A 19,257-nucleotide genomic window follows, 5' to 3' on the forward strand; every position below is an offset into this window, starting at 1 on the left:
CATTTGCTGGCAATTAACCTTACTGACGGAAGTGATAGCACATTGAACCACAAGCCACTGCTATTGTCAACCCATTACATTACTGCAGGTAAGTAAGCAGAGCCAGATCATTCCATTTCAGCCCCTATTTCCTAGGGAAAAATGCAAACAGGTGTCCTCATCTCCTACCTTCTCCCCTCTCTTATTACCCCTTTCTATCTCTGCAAATGTCCACTGTTCCCTGGAAGGTAATATGTTCCCTCTGGGACATCATGATTTTTACATAAATATTAAACTTAATTAGGAAGGGGGAAAGTGTAAACAGAATAAGCAGGGAAAGTCAGAGCAAGTGCTCTTTTGGGGGAGAGATGGGGATAAGAAGGAGAAGGGTTATAAAGTACTCAGTCATGCACATGTACCTTAATTCTATTTTCAAAAATCTAGAGGGCCTTCAAGGATCCTTCCAGTTCTATATCTTATGATGATTAAATATTAATTGGGAGGGACTTTGGAGACGATTTAGTCAACTCTCCCCACCTCATCTTAGAAGGGAGAGCCTGGAGCACCAGGAGGTTGGATGGCTTGTGTAAGTCTAAGGAAGCAAATAATTTTGTTTAGGATGTTTGAATACTTTGATCTAACAGCAATTAAAGAAAATAGTGGTTAAATAATAAATTGTAAATCTGAGAAACGTTAATGAAGGAATAATCTGCAAACTGAAGCAGTCTTATCTTTTCAAACACGTATGTGGTAAGCACTCTACCTATAAGACATTGTGCCAGATGCTGGAAACACAGAGACAAAATTTTTTAAAAAAATCTACCTATTACATGAGAGAGAACGACAATGATCAATTTGCTTATATCTATAAAGACCATGAATCACATGGCAGTCTTTTCACTCATACAAAGATTTGGCTATTATGTACAAAGACATACTTTTGGGCTAAAAATGAAATTTCAGTCAAAACAATAAGAGGCAGTACAATATAATGGATAAAGAGCTGGACTTGGAACCAGGAAGATCTGGGTTCCAGTCTCATGTCTGACATATACTGACTACATGATCCAGGGCAAGTAATCATCTCTCAGTGCCCCACAGAACTTTCTAAAATTGAATTGCAGACTAGATGCCAATCTATATTGATAAAGTTCCCTCAAAAGAAGTTCCTTAAAACAACTAAAAATTATGGCAGAGAGAATGACAATGAAGAGACAACATATTAAAATATTTGTGACTCTGTTTACCAAATTCTTGGCAGAGAAATACATGCAAGCATGACAAGAAGAAAAGAAATGGATTGGGGAAAAAAATCTTTGCATCAAAAAGCTCCAATTTGGATATTGATATCTAAGACACAAAGAGAACTAATACAAATACATAAGACCAAATGCCAAGCAAATGAGTAAGCCATGAAAAAAAAAGATCTCTCAGAAGAATTGCAAACTATTAATTTTATTTATATATATATATATATTATATGAAAAACTGTTCCAATTAATATAAGGATGTAATTCACTCTCTTTCTTACAGAGATGGTAGACCATAGGTGTGGAATACTCCATATGATGGGGGACTTCATGATGTGTTGATTAGTATTATTGAACTGTTTTTTTTTCTATTTGGTTCTTTGTTATATGGAATAACTCTCAAGGGAGAGGAATATACTGAGAAATGTAGTTGATATAAAAACAAAAAATGTCAATAAAAATCAGGAAAAAATTTACAAGTACTTCCACACTCCTGAACACCCCTCCCCCCAAAAAAGAAAAATCTAAATCAGAATCAGTATCCTCCAGTCTGCTATCATCTTGACAAGCTCATACTGCTAATAAAAATGAGAAAGAATGACTTCTCTCCATTTGACTAAAAGTTTATAGACAAAAGAAATGACATTGTAAAAAACTGATAAGAATCACAGGATACTAGTATCCCTAAAGTAGGAACACAATGGAAAAGTGACAGAATCAACACATTGTGCTCTCTTTAATTTGTGTTCTCCCCTTGCGAATGCAGTACAAGAAGGTAGTTTGACACACATGGTTATTTTAGACTACTATTAAATGCCAAAAGGAAACATCAAAAAACACAATGAAGAGCACGGAATGAAAAGTTTAAAGCAGTTTTTTACCACCTAAGGCTAAGTACCTTGCTCTGCACAGAAAGTATTTCATGAAGACTCTCAACCATTTTAAGAGTAAAATGAGATGATTTTTCAGGTATCAGATCTTTAGTTCGGAGCAGAAAGGGATAGTAAAGGTATTTTGGTCCAACATGCTTGTTTCAAATAGGAGAAAACCAAGGCCCAGGGAAATTAATAAACTTGCTCTGAGTCACACAGGTGGCGACAGGGCAGAAATGAGAACAAAGGTCTCTGGCTCCAGTTTAGAGGATCATCTCTCAGAACCTAGAGGTTCCCAAGTTTAAGATTCTATGATCATCCTATTTATCCTACACTACGTTAATAAGCTCCATAGGGAGAATCCAGAGAAGGAAAAAGCATAATCTTTGTTCATAACTACATTACAGTAATGAAGGTATAGTTTTAAAATCAGAAAACCTGGGTTCTCATCCCAGCTTTTCATATGGGTCTATTTCCTCATCTGTAAAACAAATGAACTGGGCTGGAGGATCTGGCAGAGCCCTTCTAGCTCTAATTTTGTATGAATTGGGTGTGAGAATAGTTTGCAAGGTAAGGCATACTCATAAAAATAACTGGGGCTATGTGAAAAAGAGATTGCCAGGCTACTTTCAAAGTTTCTAAATTGTAGAGCATTTGTACTTGGGGCTTCCGCGTTGGAAGTTCCCTATAACAATGAAATCAAACATTGAACTAATTAACTAACTAAATGAATAAATATGAGCGTGTGTGTGTGTGTGTGTGTGTGTGTGTGTGTAACAGAAATTGATGTGGGTTTTGAAGGATACAAAAGACCTCAATGCAGAGAAAAGAATAAATAAATTTAAATTCAAAAAGTGTTTAAAGAATACCTAAATTAAAAGGCCATGGAAAGAGAAACCAAAAATCAATTGGAAACTAAATAATCTAATTCTAAAGAAGGGTTGGGTTAAAGAAGAAATCATAGAAACAATCAACAATTTCATTCAAGAGAATGACAATAGTGAGACAACATACCAAAACTTATGGGATACTGCAAAAGCAGTTATTAGGGGAAGTTTTATACCTTTGAATGCTTACTTAAATAAAATAGAGAAAGAGGAGATCAATGACTTGGGCTTGCAGTTGAAAAAGCTAGAAAAAGAACAAATTGAAAATCCCCAAGTAAATACCAAATTAGAAATAATGAAAACCAAAGGAGAGATTAATAAAATTGAAATTAAGAAAACTATTGAATTAATAAATAAAACCAATAGTTGGTTTTATGAAAAAACTAATAAAATTGATAAACCTTTGGTCAATCTGATTAAAAAAAAGAAAGAAGAAAACCAAATTACTAATATTAAAAATGAAAGGGGTGAACTCACCTCCAATGAGGAGAAATTAAAACAATAATTAGAAACTACTTTGCCCAACTTTATGCCCACAAATTCAATAATCTAAATGAGATGGATGAATTTTTTAAAAAATACAAATTGCCCAGATTAACAGAAGAGGAAGTTGAATACTTAAACAACCCCATCTCAGAAAAAGAAATTGAACAAGCCATCAATGAACTCCCTAGGAAAAAATCTCCAGGGCCAGATGGATTCACAAGTGAATTCTATCAAACATTTAAAGAACAGTTAATTGCAATACTACATACACTATTTTTGAAAATCGGGGAAGAAGAAGTACTCCCAAATTCTTTCTATGATACAAATATGGTTTTGATACCCAAACCAGGAAGAGACAAAACAGAGAAAGAAAATTATAGACCAATTTCCCTAATGAATATAGATGCAAAAATTTTAAATAAGATTTTAGCAAAACGAATACAGTAGCTTATCACGAGATTAATACATTATGATCAGGTAGGATTCATACCAGGACTACAGGGCTGGTTCAATATTAGGAAAACTATTAGCATTATCGATCACATCAACAACAAAGCTAACAAAAACCACATGATTATCTCAATAGATGCAGAAAAAGCTTTTGACAAAATACAACATCCATTCCTACTAAAAACATTGAAGAACGTAGGAATAAAGGGAACTTTCCATAAAATAATAAGCAGTATCTATCTAAAACCTTCAGCAAGCATTATATGCAATGGGGATAAGCTAGATGCATTCCCAATAAGATCAGGGGTGAAACAAGGTTGTCCATTATCACCACTATTATTCAATATGGTACTAGAAATGTTAGCTGTAGCAATTAGACAAGATAAAGATATTCAAGGAATAAGAATAGCCAAAGAAGAAACTAAGTTATCACTCTTTGCAGACGATATGATGATTTACCTAGAGAATCCCAGAGATTCAAGTAAAAAATTACTTGAATTAATAAACAACTTTGGCAAAGTTGAAGGTTACAAAATAAACCCACACAAATCTTCTGCATTGCTATATATTAGCAACAAAGTCCAACAGCAAGAGATAGAAAGAGAAATCCCATTTAAAGCTAGGGTAGACAATATAAAATACTTAGGAGTCTACCTGCCAAAACAAACCCAGGGATTATATGAACACAATTACAAGACACTTTTTGCACAAATAAAGTCAGATTTAAGTAAGTGGAAAAACATTAGTTGCTCATGGATAGGCCATGCTAATATAATAAAAATGACAACTCTACCCAAATTAATATACTTATTTAGTGCCATACCAATTAAACTATCAGACAATTACTTTCTAGAGCTGGATAAAATAATATCAAAATTCATTTGGAAAAACAAAAGGTCCAGAATATCAAAGGGACTAATGAAAAGAAATGCTTGGGAAGGTGGCCTAGCGCTACCAGACCTCAAACTCTACTATAAAGCAGCAATTCTCAAAACCACTTGGTATTGGCTAAGAAACAGAGAGGTAGACAAGTGGAATAGATTTGGCACTCAAGATGCAGTAGGCAAGCAATATAGCAACCTTCTGTTTGATAAACCCAAGGACCCCAGCTTCTGGGATAAGAACTCACTGTTTGACAAAAATTGCTGGGAAAACTGGCTAACAGTGTGGCGGAAATTAGGCATAGACCCATACCTGACACCGTACACAAGAATAAAGTCCAAATGGGTACATGATTTAGGTATATGCCAGGCCTAGAGGCCTGTGTGGGCTACCCGAGTCTTCTTACCTCACCTCCGAGGTCTTCAGTTGGCCAAAACCGGATGCTCATATGAGAGAAAGGACGTTCCAGAGTCGAACAAGGGTTGAGCTTTATTTCAGGGTCTCGGTTACAAGTGCAGGGAGGTCTTCCTTAGGAGGAAGAGGGGGAGATTTCCTAAGGAGGCTAAGATCTTAAGGGATTGGAAGTAGAAGTACAAGCGGGGAGAGAGGGGGAGGGGAGAGAGGAAAGAAGAAAAGCGGAGCCTACTGTCCTCTTGGCTCCTCACGTGCTAAGAGAGCTTTCAGGCTTCCTCAATCCTACTTAACCTTCAGCCGCATAGTTTGCATCTGAATACCGTGCTGTTAGGTAACTAGGTGTGCCCAGATCCGGGACAATCTCGAGGGCGGGGAGATCTCTCTCCCATCACGTTTCTCACGGGAAGAGGCGGAATTACTCGAGATAGCTCGGTTCACCTCGATCCCCTGCCGTTTCCTGGGGGGGTCTCGTGAGAGCTCTAAGATTTAGAAGCTCCCACCTTTACCCGCCCGAATTTACCCACACGGAATTGAGCTTCCAATCCCAACAGGTATAAAGATTGATACCATGAATAAACTGGAGAAGCAAGGAATAGTGTATTTATCAGATCTATGGAGAAGGGAAGAATTCTTTACTAAAGGAGAGATAGAAAGCATTATGAAATGCAAAATGGATAACTTTGATTACATTAAACTGAGAAGTTTTTGCACAACCAAACCCAATGCAACCAAAATCCGGAGGGATGTAGTAAATTAGGAAAGAATTTTTACAGCTAAGCTCGGGGATAAAGGCCTCATTTCTAGAATTTATAGAGAACTGACCCAAATGTATAATCATACAAGTCATTCCCCAATTGATAAATGGTCAAAGGATATGAACAGGCAATTTTCAGAAGAAGAAATTAAAGCTATCTATAATCATATGAAAAAATGCTCTAAATCACTATTGGTTAGAGAGATGCAAATCAAAACAACTCTGAGGTACCACATCACACCTATAAGATTGGCAAACATGACAGAACAAGAAAATGATAAATGCTGGAGAGGATGTGGGAGAGTTGGAACACTAATTCATTGTTGGTGGAGCTGCGAGCGCATCCAACCATTCTGGAGAGCAATTTGGAACTATGCCCAAAGGGCTACAAAAATGTGCATACCCTTTGACCCAGCAATATCGCTACTAGGACTATATCCCCAAGAGATCATAAAAATGGGAAAGGGTCCCACATGTACAAAAATATTTATAGCAGCACTCTATGTAGTTGCCAAAAACTGGAAGTCAAGGGGATGTCCATCAATTGGGGAATGGCTGAATAAATTATGGTATATGAATGTAATGGAGTACTATTGTGCCATAAGAAATGATGAACAAGAAGACTTCAGAGAGGCCTGGAAGGACTTATATGACCTGATGCTGAGTGAAAGGAGCAGAACCAGGAGAACTTTATGCACAGCAATGACCACAGTGTGTGAGAGTTTTTTCTGGTAGACTTAGATTTTTGTAATAACACAAGAACTTCTTACAAAAAAAAAAAAATCCCAATGGTGGTTCTCAAGGCAAAATGCCTTCCACACTCAGAGAGAGAAATATGGAAGTCACTCACATAATGTAACAGATCATGTTTGTGTATGTGTATGTGTTTGTGTATCATGTTCTGATTTGTTAAACGGTTTCTTTCATTTATCTTAGTCTGACTACATAGCATGACTATAGTGAAAATATACTCAATAGGAAAGTATATGTAGAATCTATACAGAATGTATGCAGTCATGGGGAGGGAGGGGGGGAGTGGGGGGTAGGTGGGGGGGATAAAATCACAATTGTATGGCAGTGATTGTTAAACATTAAAAAATAAAAAAATTAAAAAAAAATAAAAAAAGAATACCTAAATTGTGCCAATTATACTTTTGTTCGTTTTGCGTAGGTGAAATAATCTTGAGTATTCTACCTAAATGGCTGTCTCGATTCACAGGGGACTATGATCCACTGTTCTATTTATAAATAATATAAGGTACCGTGCCTATACCATGGATTCAGTGGCCCTGTGGACCAAATAAACAATCACTAATTGTGTGACATTTTCTGGGCCACAAATTTTGTTTTATTTTGTTTTTTATCTGTACAGTGAGGGCACTGAACTTGATTATTTCTTGAAGCTAGAGCCAAGTATAAATTCCGTTGATTTTATGGCATCTCATGCCTAGGTGGTATGCTGGGCCTAGAGTTAAGAAGACCTGAGTGAAAAACCAGTTACTTAACTACTGTCTGCCTCTGTTTCCTCAGCTGTAAAATGAGGATCATAACAGCACCCACTGTCCTCAGGGGTGAGGATCAAATGAGACAATATTTGTACAGGGTTTAGCACAGCACCTAGCATGCAGTAGATACTTAATAAATGCTTATCTCCATCATTCCTTCCATTCATCATATGTCCTTTTTATTGTAAAAATAAACCCTATAATGTAGATGTCACCCCTTATCCTTATAATGAAGTTAGGCCGTGTCTTCTTGTCCACAGCAATCCCTTTGATATCATGTTTGTCCACACAGGATGAAGAATTATGGACACAGTCCAAAATTATTTCCTCCCCAGATAGCTCTTACAGTCTGTTTTCTAATAAAAAATAGAGTTACTAAATTGATCTCTAGTGCTGTGTTCATGATGTCACATATGAAAGGCAGATGAAAGTATGGCAGGCTTATCAAATTAGTGAGTAACACAAAGTAGAGGAGAAACAGTTGTTATTTTGAATGACAGATGTAGGCTATAAAGTGATCATGGTAGACAAGGCCAAATACACTAATATAACTTCAATAGAGAGTACATGTAAAAGTTCACACTTGTCTAGTAGATTTTTGAATCTAAGTATAGGACAGGAGAGACATGCTGAGAAAGTGGTTTTTATGTAAAAGACTTCAGGGGACTGAAAGAGTCAACAGTATGATATGGCAGCTGCCAAAAGCTTTACTGTAGTCTAAAATAACAGAATTACAGTGTTCAGAATTTAGAAAGTCTGCTTTTCTCATGTTCAAACCATATCTGGAAGATTATGTTCAGGTTTAGAAGCAATATTTTATGAAGGGCATTGAAAAACTGAAATTTAGTCCAGAGGAGGGTAGGCAACCAGGATGCTGAAGAGATTCAAGACTGCTACATGAAGCTTAATTAAAGGAGAACCTGAGATGATTAGCTTAGAGAGGAGAAAACAAAGAGAACATAATCTTTGGAGTTTTTGTCTTCAAAGATTTGAAGGGTTGGAATGTACAAGGGAGATTAGACTTGAATAACTGTCCCTACAGGGTAGATCTAGGATCAAAGGATGGAAGAGATAAAAAGATGAATTTCAGTTCAACATAATCTCACAATCTGAACTGTCCAGCAATATAATGGGCTACCTCAGTATGTAGTGAATTCTCAGTTACTAGAAGTCTTCAAGTTGTGCAATTTCAACTTATGGGTGACAAAGGATTCCTACTTATGGTTGGAATATATTTCCTCTTCAGTTCCTTCTAATACTAAATGCCAAGATTCCTTGAGTCTCAGTTACCTCCCCTGGAAAGAGGCATTGACTACAATTACAATATTTAACTCACAAAGCTCATGTAAGGATCAAATGAGATAATGATATTCAAGTACTACATCTCAAAACAACAGAAATTGAGAGTTGGAAGATACCTCACTGGTCATCTGCAGTCTAGATTGAGTGTGGCCTTTTCACTGAATCTAAGTTTTACAGAACAAATCATTTTATTAAAGGGATTTATTCTGTGAAGTTTGGATTTAGTCAAAGGGTAGCACTTGAGGACCTAGAGGGCCACATGTGGCCTCAAGGTCTCAGGTTCCCAATCCCTGATCTAGACAAACCCATATCTGAAGGATATATACTATATAACAAACAAGTGTTCATACAACATTTAACTGAATACCTATGGGGATGATTAACCTCATTGGCTCTAAAAACAGACCACAAATTAAATGGAAAAGGACAGAAAAGCTTAAGTTCTACTATGCTTATTGTTTGTAGGCTATATTTTTCAAAAGCATTTGGTCTGGTACTGGTCCTCCAAAAACTGTTAAGATTCCTTGGAAAATAAAACAAGAGATAATTTTGTTCAAGAATCCACTAGCTATTAAGGCCTACCAAAAACATTTCCCCTTGCCATTGGGGACAATGGTGTTACCCATGGAAAAAGCAAATTAATTTATCTCTATTAAAATACAATATCTCTGTATAACATTTCTCTATATTTTATTGTATTAAAAAAGTTGCTCATGATTAAGGAGTATAGAACATAACACAACAGGGCTTAAAGCAGGAACCAGGGGGAGTTCTAAATATGGAGGCTCCTGCTGCTGCTACTATTCCTCAAAATACTTTCTAAGGCCATAGGAACCATTAAATTAGCAAAAAAAAAAGCTAATGATGAGAAAGACTCAATAAGGTAATCAAGATCACACAAAAAAACCTATGGAAGAGAAAGAAGCAAAAGATCAAGCTCTCTAATTTCTTGATGAAGGACTGCATCCACAAATTCCAAATTCCCCCAAGAAATCCACAATAGAATTTGACAAGTCAAAATTATTAAAATCTTCAATAAAACTCAAATGTACAAGCTGAAGTAGTTACTGGAAATTAACACAAACCCAGATGTCAAAGCAGTGTAGCACAATCTATGGCCAAAAACAAACTATAAATACTCTTCAAACAAACTACATGCCAAGCTTCCTCCATAAGAGATCCATATCTCCTTCCTCTCCACCCTACTCACTCCTGGACAAATATTTACTGGTGACAATGTAGGGAAATATTGATGAGTTCCTCTGTCATACTTGGTATATGCTATAACAGTGATGCAATCCAGGATGTTAGGTTAAATTGATGGTAACGCTGAAAGTAGACAATCTTCTTCCTAAATCTAGAAATGACTGAAAAATGTGGTCAGTCCCACAGTCCTTCTCTAAATGCATTTGCTCCTCCAGGACACAATCACTGACCTCGGAGATGAAGATCAAATTTATCTTTTCTCCAAGAGTGCATATGCACTAGCTCTAGTAGGAAACTCAGTATATAGAGCAAGATCTACAAATCCAAACCTACAATAGGAGGACCAATTGTCAAATAATCAATAATAGCCATGTTGTGGCTATTCTAGGCAAAGAGGATGATGCAGATCCTTTTCCCTCTACGATCGAAATTTTTTATCAGATATACCCAGAAGCACTACTAGCTAGTGTCCATAGTCGGAAGTCAGAATTCTTAGGTTCTCATTCTAGTTCTTCCAGTGACTTGTAAGACTTGACCAGCTATTTTGCTTCTGGGGTTCCATCATTCTATTCACAACTATGTGGCAAAGGAATTCTAAACTCTGAAATGAATGTGTTCTTGAAATCCAAAGTATTTTTATTATTAGTTTTACAATTTGAATGATTTTTTTTTTTATGGATCTGTTCTAGTAGCACAATCCAACTAACCAATTAAAATGTTAACAACAAACTATATAATGACACATCAAAAGAATCAAATGTAAATGTAACCAAATTATAAAGATCAAGTAGGACTCGATTGAACAGATATGAGAAAACACCCCTAACCTATCCTTTTGTGGAGGTGACAGATCCACAAGTGTCATACATGTTTTTGGACTCTCTCAATGTGCTGATCAGTTTTGCTGAATTTTTGTTTCCTCCCCCCAAAATTCAAATAAAAACACTTTGTGTTTTTATGGGACAGCTTTTGAGATTGGGGAAAGGAGAAGGATACATATGACACTATGATGACATAAGAAACAGAAAACATCAATAAAAATTATTTTAAAAAATTAACTACAGTGGAGATAGAAATCTGTTGACATGACAACTGATTTGTACCTTGTATCCATGATCATCTAACTGAAAGAAGGCATTTAAATATCTTTTTTTTTTTTTAACAAAAAGTATTTTTATTTTGACATCTGAATAAGTGTTGACTCCTCAGGTCACAGCCTTTGGCATCTTTTTCAACTTATTCATCAGCTTGTTGCACTGTGCCTTTCTCAGAAACACAGGTGCCATCCAAAAATTTTCTGATATCCTTGTTTTTGACTGTGGTGGCCTGTTGGATCAGGGTAGCTAAGTTTGAAACAAGTTCAATATCATTTCCTTCAAGAATTAACTCATCTTTTTGGGCTTGAGAAACAGCACAAGCAACACCTGGTCTCATGTACACTCTTCAGATATATTTTTCACCCAAGAAATTTCTGATTTCAACAAGTGAGCCATTCTCTTGAATAACAACATTGATGAGGAAGTGAGTTTACACAAACCTCATCTTGTAACGAAAATCCAAGGTAATGCCTTTGATCATGTTTTATATGTGACTACAGATTGTGTGCATGGTTGCAAGTTCTTTTTGATTTCCTCACCACTTGTCCACCCAGAGCATTTTTTCTTCTTTCCAAAGAGACTAAGCTCAACATTAATATGGTTGAAATCCTTATGGAGGATTCCTCTAGGCCCCTACACAATAACTGTCTGACCCTTAAGAGAGATGTCAGCATTTTCTGGGATGTTGATGGTCTGGTTGCTGAAAATGGTTTCCATTCTGATGCTGGATAGGCCAAAGAGCAGCATTTAAATTTCTGTCCCTCAGTTTTCTCATTTACAAAATGGGGAAAGTAATACCTGTTCTATGTTTTTCACAGTGCTGTTGTGAGGATAAAATGAAAATATTTCAAAAAGATATACGTTCTATAAAATTGAGGTAAAATTTGAAGTATTTTTATTATTAAACCCCAATTAATGCTCAGTTCTAACTAGCATACTTGAAATCAGTCTAATTACCAAAATGACTTTCTTTGGTTTCCTGGGCAACATCTACTTGATTACCTACAACCTTCTTTACAGATCAGCAAGGAGGAAGAGAATATCTCAGAGCCAGTCACTGGTATATGTATCAAATAATCAGCATTAAAAATGATAGTGTTCGTTCATTTCATCAAAAACACCTGAAGCTATGTTACTCAAATTTAGTAATATATGGTTAGCCAAGTCCTAGCTAGATGCAAGTCTGTGGAATTTGGAAATAACTCTTTCTCAATAATATGCACTGAAAGTACTAAGTACTTCTGAAGGTTTCTGGTACTGAAAGAAGAAGACAAGAACATTTTTTTTTTTCAAAAATAGTATCTAGATCCCCATGAATATGTTTCACTAATGTTCATTTAAGAGGTGAGTTCAAGCTATGCACCAAAAGGGTATCAAGACTTCCTAGCATTAATTTCTTCTTTCTGGTAAATTGTATTTGCAGAACTATCCCAAGGTTGAGAAAGGAAAAGTTGGTTCCCCCTCCCCTCTATCTTTTTAGGACTTCCCTGCAAAAGAGATAACTCAAGACAGATTACTGAAAGAGTTCATGAAAAACAGCCCTACCCTCTTATCTGCAAATGTACAGTGACTATCTTCAGATAGCAGAAATAAAGCCCTATTGGCTTTTTGTTTGTTCATTTCTTTCTTTGAAAGCAGAGATGGGGAACTATGGACATGGAATACTTCATAAAATATTAGATTTTTTTTTTATGAATTAGTTCATTTTCCTGATCTGTTTTTCTTTTCCTCTTTTCATTTCCTTTATAAGGCTCCATGGATGGGAGAGAGGGAGGGATAAATATATAAATTTCATTTTAAAATTTCAATTAAAAATAGGTACCACCCATTTGTTTCTTCATTTAATTATTCAATATCTACTTAACATTTACTACACTATTTTGAGACAGCTATGACACAGAAGATAAAAAGCTAGTGTCAAAGATCGGAAGATAGAGTTTCAAGGTGCACCTCTGATACACACTCATTTGTGACCACTGGAAAATCACCCAGCTGCTAAATGCTCTGGGTAACTCTCTAAGACTCTAAGTACCAACCTGCATTGGTAGAGCAAGTTTCCTCTTTAGAAGTTCTCAAGACCAGTAACGTTACACATTTACAAGCTCAACCCAAAAAGCAAATATTATTAGAGTTGTGCTAGATGCTGAGAGATCAATACAATGGGTCATAAGGTGACTTGTTTTGAGGATACTTACAATTTACATTAGAACTATAATAAATAAAATAATAAATAAATAACAAAACAAACTATAATACAAGATCAATACAAATACAAAAAACACATCAAATAACAGAATTGTAAAATGGTAGAGGTGGAAGAAATCAATCAAAAATCATTAAAGTATCTACTATGTATCAAACATTTTGTGAAGTGTTGGAGATATAATGAAAACAAAGGAAAAAGGGAACTTAAGGATCATTTGTTTAACTCACTGTCTAGTCTGAGTACTGTGGAACAGAGACATGAAGTGATTTGCCCAAGGTCACACATGTTTAGCAGAAGTAGAAAAAGTCATAATAATTCACATGTCTAAGGGTGATTTCAGATTTACAAAGCGTCCTCCCGACATTCACCCTTTGAAGTAGATGGTGTTGTCATTCTTATTCCCATTTTACAAGCTGGGTTCAAAGAGGTTACACTGTCACACAACTTGTAGGGGTCAGAAGCAATACTGAAACCCTGATTTCTTCTAACTCCAAGTTCAGGCCTTACCCTCTCCCTCACCCCCTCCCCATGCACCATGTTGCCTTTTCCACAAAATCATATGACTTGTTGGAAGAGAAAGACCATTCACAGCTAAGGAGAAACAGGGAAGGCTTCAGCAAAGAGCTGGTATTTGAACTGGGCAGAAGTGAAGTAGATGGAAATAGGAGGAGTAGGGGAGGTAGCATTTCAGGATAAAGGAATAAAAAGTTGTGGCACAGAGGCTGGAATTTGTGGGACACATTCATAGAACAGTAAAGTAGATGCTTTGTCCGTAACATAGAATATTCAGAAAATGGGCATTTTTTTCTTTCCAAGGTAGACTCATAAATTAAGGGAATGCTATGGATATTGTATATTTAGATTGTAACAAAGCTTTTAAGAAAATCTCTCATGCTATATCACTTTCAAATTGTTTGAAAGACCAATCATAAATAATAATATTAATTGAACTGTAATATTAATGTGGAAGTAGGCATCTAGTGGAGCACCCAAGAGTCTCTCTGTGAACTTGAACTAATCAACACTTATATTAGTAACCTGGATAAAGACATATGAGGCATGCTTGCCAATCTGGCAGATGACACAAAAACAGAAGGGACAGTTAACTGATTGGATAATTTTAACAGTCTACAATAATGGGTACAAAATGAATAAGAGGAAACTTAAATGGAATAAATAAAAATTTCTATACTTGGGTTCCAAACAAACATCTTCAACAGTGCAGGGGAGAAATGGATTTGACTACATAACAGTTCCTGCGCTCTTAGAACGAATGTGAATAAATGTGTGAAAAAGATTTCTCATCTTAATGAATAGTCAGTATAAATGGTGGTCAATTTACTATTCTAAACTGCAATGCACATCCAGATAAAGGGAGTCCCACAATTTTCTGCCCAAATCATACCACATCTGGAGTGTATGGTGGAGGGGGTGATCAGGATGGTGAAAGGAATGGAGAACAAGACATACTAAGATTATTTGGAATAGGTAGGGCTATTTAGCCTGGAGAAATGAATGTTTAGGGTGGGATGGGGGTGTTGTATTAGAGCTATTTTCAAGTATCTTAAGAGTAATCATATAAAGAGAAATCAGCTTTGTCTTCCTACTTGGTCCAAATCTGTTGAAGTAGAAATAACAGGTGGGAGTTGTGGAGAGGAAGATTTAGACTTGCCATAAGGAAAAACTTCCAAGAATTAACTGACAGTAGAATGTACTACCTTCAAGTTTTCTTGGGTTTACTCTTTCTGGAAGTGCTCAAGCAAAGTCTATATGATCATGTTTGGAGACACTGCAGGAAAAAAAAATCCTCATTATTAAATATGGATTGTATTAGAGAGCTTTGGAAGTCCCTTACATTCTTTTAGATTTTGTGATTCTATGAGCTGGGAATTTCTTCAGTAGGTGGAAGGAAACTGCGAAGGAATTGACTGATGTGATTAAGGAGAATTAATTGATAGCAGTGTAAAGAATGTATTGGAGGAAAGAGGGAGGGAGACAAAAAGACCATCAGGGAACTGCTGCAATAGTTCAGTAAAAAAGTCACAATGTCTTGGAGTTGTGTGGTGGCAGTGGTTATAGAAAGGAAGAAACTGATAACATAAACTGAATCCACGAAACACAGGACATTAATTCTCATTAAACACACACACAAACACCTATAAAACAAGACACAGTTCTCACTTTATAAGCTGAAGACACTCATAACCAGAAGCTGAATGACTACTGAAATCTGACTTATTGTTTTGTTGAAAAAGGAAGGAATTTACGGAAAGTCCAATGCTTTATTTCCCTCATTTTGCCCTCTAACTACTCTTTCACTGTTTTAAATGTCTCCTACAGACATCAGGGCTTCTGGGTAGTGTATGAACATTTGTCTGTTCTTCCTTCCCTTGCTGATAGAAAGGACTTGGACATCATTAGTAATGGATCTAAATACACTGCAAAAAAAATTTCCTGGCAAATTTTTGCCTGGAAACATGAAGTAGATAACCTGTTTGTGAACCCTTCAGTGAAGCAAGATAATATTTACACCAAGAAATCTGTTCTTTTACATTGAAAAAAACAAATTTTCTATAATAGTCTATAGTCATTTCTATAATGACTTGGTCATTTTTCAGAAAGTAATAATTTGGGTAACAAGTTTTGAACAATAATTTCCAAAGATGCATGTATGTGAAATGCTGATTCCTCTAGTAATAAGGAGATTCAACAGAGAATAGCATTTTAAAATGACATTTTGTTCATTCATCCTTCTTTCTGTGAAAATGCAGAAAAAAAAACTGTCTTCAAATTTAAGGAGATAAATTTATCTGTTTGGTCAATAAACATGAACAATGAAGGAGAGGAATACCCTCAGGAGAAAGGGTAAAACCTTCATATAGTTGATTCTGCTAATTTTTCTAGTGTTTGTTCTCTGTAAATCCCAGAGTCACTTGACTTCCTGACCCCTAAGACCATGCCAAGGCCATACTCCCTGGTATACTCTGTGGCATGAAGAATACCACTCTTAGTCCACAGATCCTACAAAGACTAGAAACTTAGAGTTCTGCTGAGCACCCTTTGTCACAGTTTTATATCACAGTAACCTCTACTCTATACTAATATAAAATTTTTCACTAAGAATTGCCAGAGATGGGACTCAAAGTCTCTACATATTCCCAAAACTCTCTACACTGGTACAGTGACCTTTGTGCAAGTGATATTCTTAGCAGATTTTCAATGTAGGTCATTTAATTAGATTATAATTGCTAAGAATAAAGACAATGGTTAAAAATTAGTGAAACTTGGAAGCTTCAGTTATTGGCAGTGTTATAGGAGGCAGTATCTGGTAACAGAGAACAAGGCTTGGAGCCCAGGAGACTTGGGGTTAAGTCTTGCATTTTTTTTCTTGTTCAGGTTTGGTTTGTTTATTTTTTCAGCCATATATCCCAAATTCTCTCTATCAGCCAATATAATATTACGATGGCCAGATCATGGCATACCTAGATGTAAATCTCATTTTCCTATTCCATCCTTGCAACTTCTATTTATTTTTCCATTTCCTTCCTTTTTATTTTCCTGCCATAATTATCATCTCTGAAATCTGTATACTATCTACTTTATTTGAGTCGCAGATCTAAGTAAAACCAAAAGAAGATTCTAAATAGTATTTGCTATTAAATATCTAAAACTAAGAATTTTTGAAGATGTCTTTGGAACTACTAGAAGAAAAATAACAATGAAAAACCTCAAGAGGGAGAATGCTGTGGTAAAGCACAAGTGAAAAGTTTCCAAGAGCCAGGAACAAGAGGACATTTGTGCTTTAATAAGAACTCAGTATAGTCTCTGGAAGGGAATTTGATAGTAAGATATACTGACCCATGACCTCTTAAACACTGAGTTTCAGAGAGGGTATACCAGATGGACAGGTAAAGGCTCTTCCCTGATACCTGGACTACCTTTGGAATTATATGTCAGGCTTTTTATTGCTCTGACATCTGACCATATTATGCATATTTATTTCCTTAGTTATATAGATATATATGTGTGTGTGTATATATATATATGTATATATATATATAAGCATTTTCAGCGCTGTCAATCAAATACATTGCTTTCCCCTAAGTTTTATCTTTGCATATGTCGATGATTTTTTTTTTAAATTGGAAACAATTATGTTTTACAGCCATAGAGGCTTTATGCAAGTGCCGTTAATGAGTCTTTCAAAATTATTCTGAATTTAAATCACAGTTTTGCCATGGATTATTAAGATAATCTTATAGGAGAAATTTATTTCCTTTCACCTTAATCACTCCACCTGTAAATTTGTGAAAGTAACATGAACTTCAAAAGAATCAGAAGAGGTTTATTAAACTCCAGTTTGTCCCTTTAAATGTCCAGATATAATTCTTGAAAAAAGTGTCAAACTGAGCACAAACAATATATTTAGTGTCTACCTACCCTAATAAACCAAGCTTAATTAAAGATACATAATAAATGCTGAATGAATGGTACAATTGGAATGATGAGGAAAAAACATGATTATGGTTTTATCATTTTTCTTGAGGTTTTCTTATTTTAAGGACCAACATTTCTGAGACATGAAGCTATAGAACTAACAAAACAAGTACTGATCTCTATGCAATTAAAAAAATAATCATGTGAACCTCATTTTCCAAAAAGCAGCATTTCAGGAAAATCAGAAGAAACTTAAATATCCATGGGTCTAGCCATAAGAAGTAGTCAAAAAAATGAGGTCAGCAAATGGACTTTAGTCTGACATAGCAGACTCTTATAACTGAATGTAGCTAATTTGAATGGGGAACTTGATTGGACCAAATCAGAATAGACAGTCATGGATGAGTTGCATCTGCATATCTGGAGAAAATAACTACTTGGACTGCGTCACGAATCAGCATGAGCATCTGTGTACTTAATGTTGTGGTGGGTTCTGTAATCGACTTGTTAGGCTACTGGCTGATCAGCACAGTGCAAAATTTCTTGACATGACTTCAAAAACTGCAAATTATTTGTAGTTCCCAATATGCTCTTGCTATTTAACACATACCACATTTTAACCCTAAAATAGATTGGTTATGGAAACATTTTAAATCATGGTTTACATTACAGGCAAGCAGGATAAAGGGCCAAATACAGTGAAACCTCACCAAAAGAATGCCAACATTAATTTCAAGATATTTCCTAAAAATATGCAGTGTGTCAAGCTATCTAGTGAAATTAGGGGTCTAGTCCATTTATAATATTGAATTGAATTATAAGATTTTAAAAATTCTATGACCACAAACTAAATTTTAAAATATTATCTTCTCATGCCTCCTGTGAAAAACGACTACTTAATAGTCTCAACAAAAATTTCTACCTTTTTTTTTTTAAACTACAGCTCAGTTTGCTATGAATTTTAGTACCCCAAAAGAGTTATTCTGGCTAAAATGTCTAATAGGAGAGGGAGCTAAGGTTTCTTTCATAGTTTTAACTATATTAGTAACTATATTGCAGTACCTACCATGCAGTACCTATTTAACTACGTTACAGTACCTAGCAAAAGCTTTCAGAATCAACAAATGTGACATTTAGACATGGATTAGGCCACTAACTTTTGGTAAATTCTATCACCCTTTACTCTTCAAGCCCTATGGGTTAATGCTGTGCGGAAAAAAATGCCTAAATTCTTCAAAGGTGTCCAGGCAGACAATTTTTTCCCCATTTTCCCACAGAATTTTAATTAAACCCCATAGTACATTCCCCAGCCTTGCCTTGCACACTTACCAGCAAGATAGCAGTGTTGCCTCCCAAGTGCATTGGGTTGCAGATTATATTTTTATACAATATCTAGCTTGCCAGTACCTGTGCTCCTCTAAGGTCTGGGCCTGTGGGTCAATGCTACTAGGCATACCTTCTTTAAAGAGCTAGCATTCTAACATTTGATTTGAAAATAATAAAAAGAGTGCAAACCACTCAAGCTACTTA

The 19,257-nt window shown here is 35.7% G+C and overlaps 1 protein-coding gene and 1 pseudogene across 15 annotated transcripts in view; both read right to left on the minus strand.

The window, feature by feature from the left end:
* The window catches only part of BCAS3 (BCAS3 microtubule associated cell migration factor), an 803,928-nt gene that overhangs the window by 404,432 nt on the left and 380,239 nt on the right, over positions 1-19,257 (minus strand). The window lies entirely within an intron of this gene.
* Positions 6,995-19,252, minus strand: LOC140522382 (large ribosomal subunit protein uL6-like; annotated as a pseudogene).

The sequence above is a fragment of the Notamacropus eugenii genome, chromosome 2 (assembly GCF_028372415.1).
Source record: "Notamacropus eugenii isolate mMacEug1 chromosome 2, mMacEug1.pri_v2, whole genome shotgun sequence".
Taxonomy (NCBI): Eukaryota; Metazoa; Chordata; class Mammalia; order Diprotodontia; family Macropodidae; genus Notamacropus; species Notamacropus eugenii.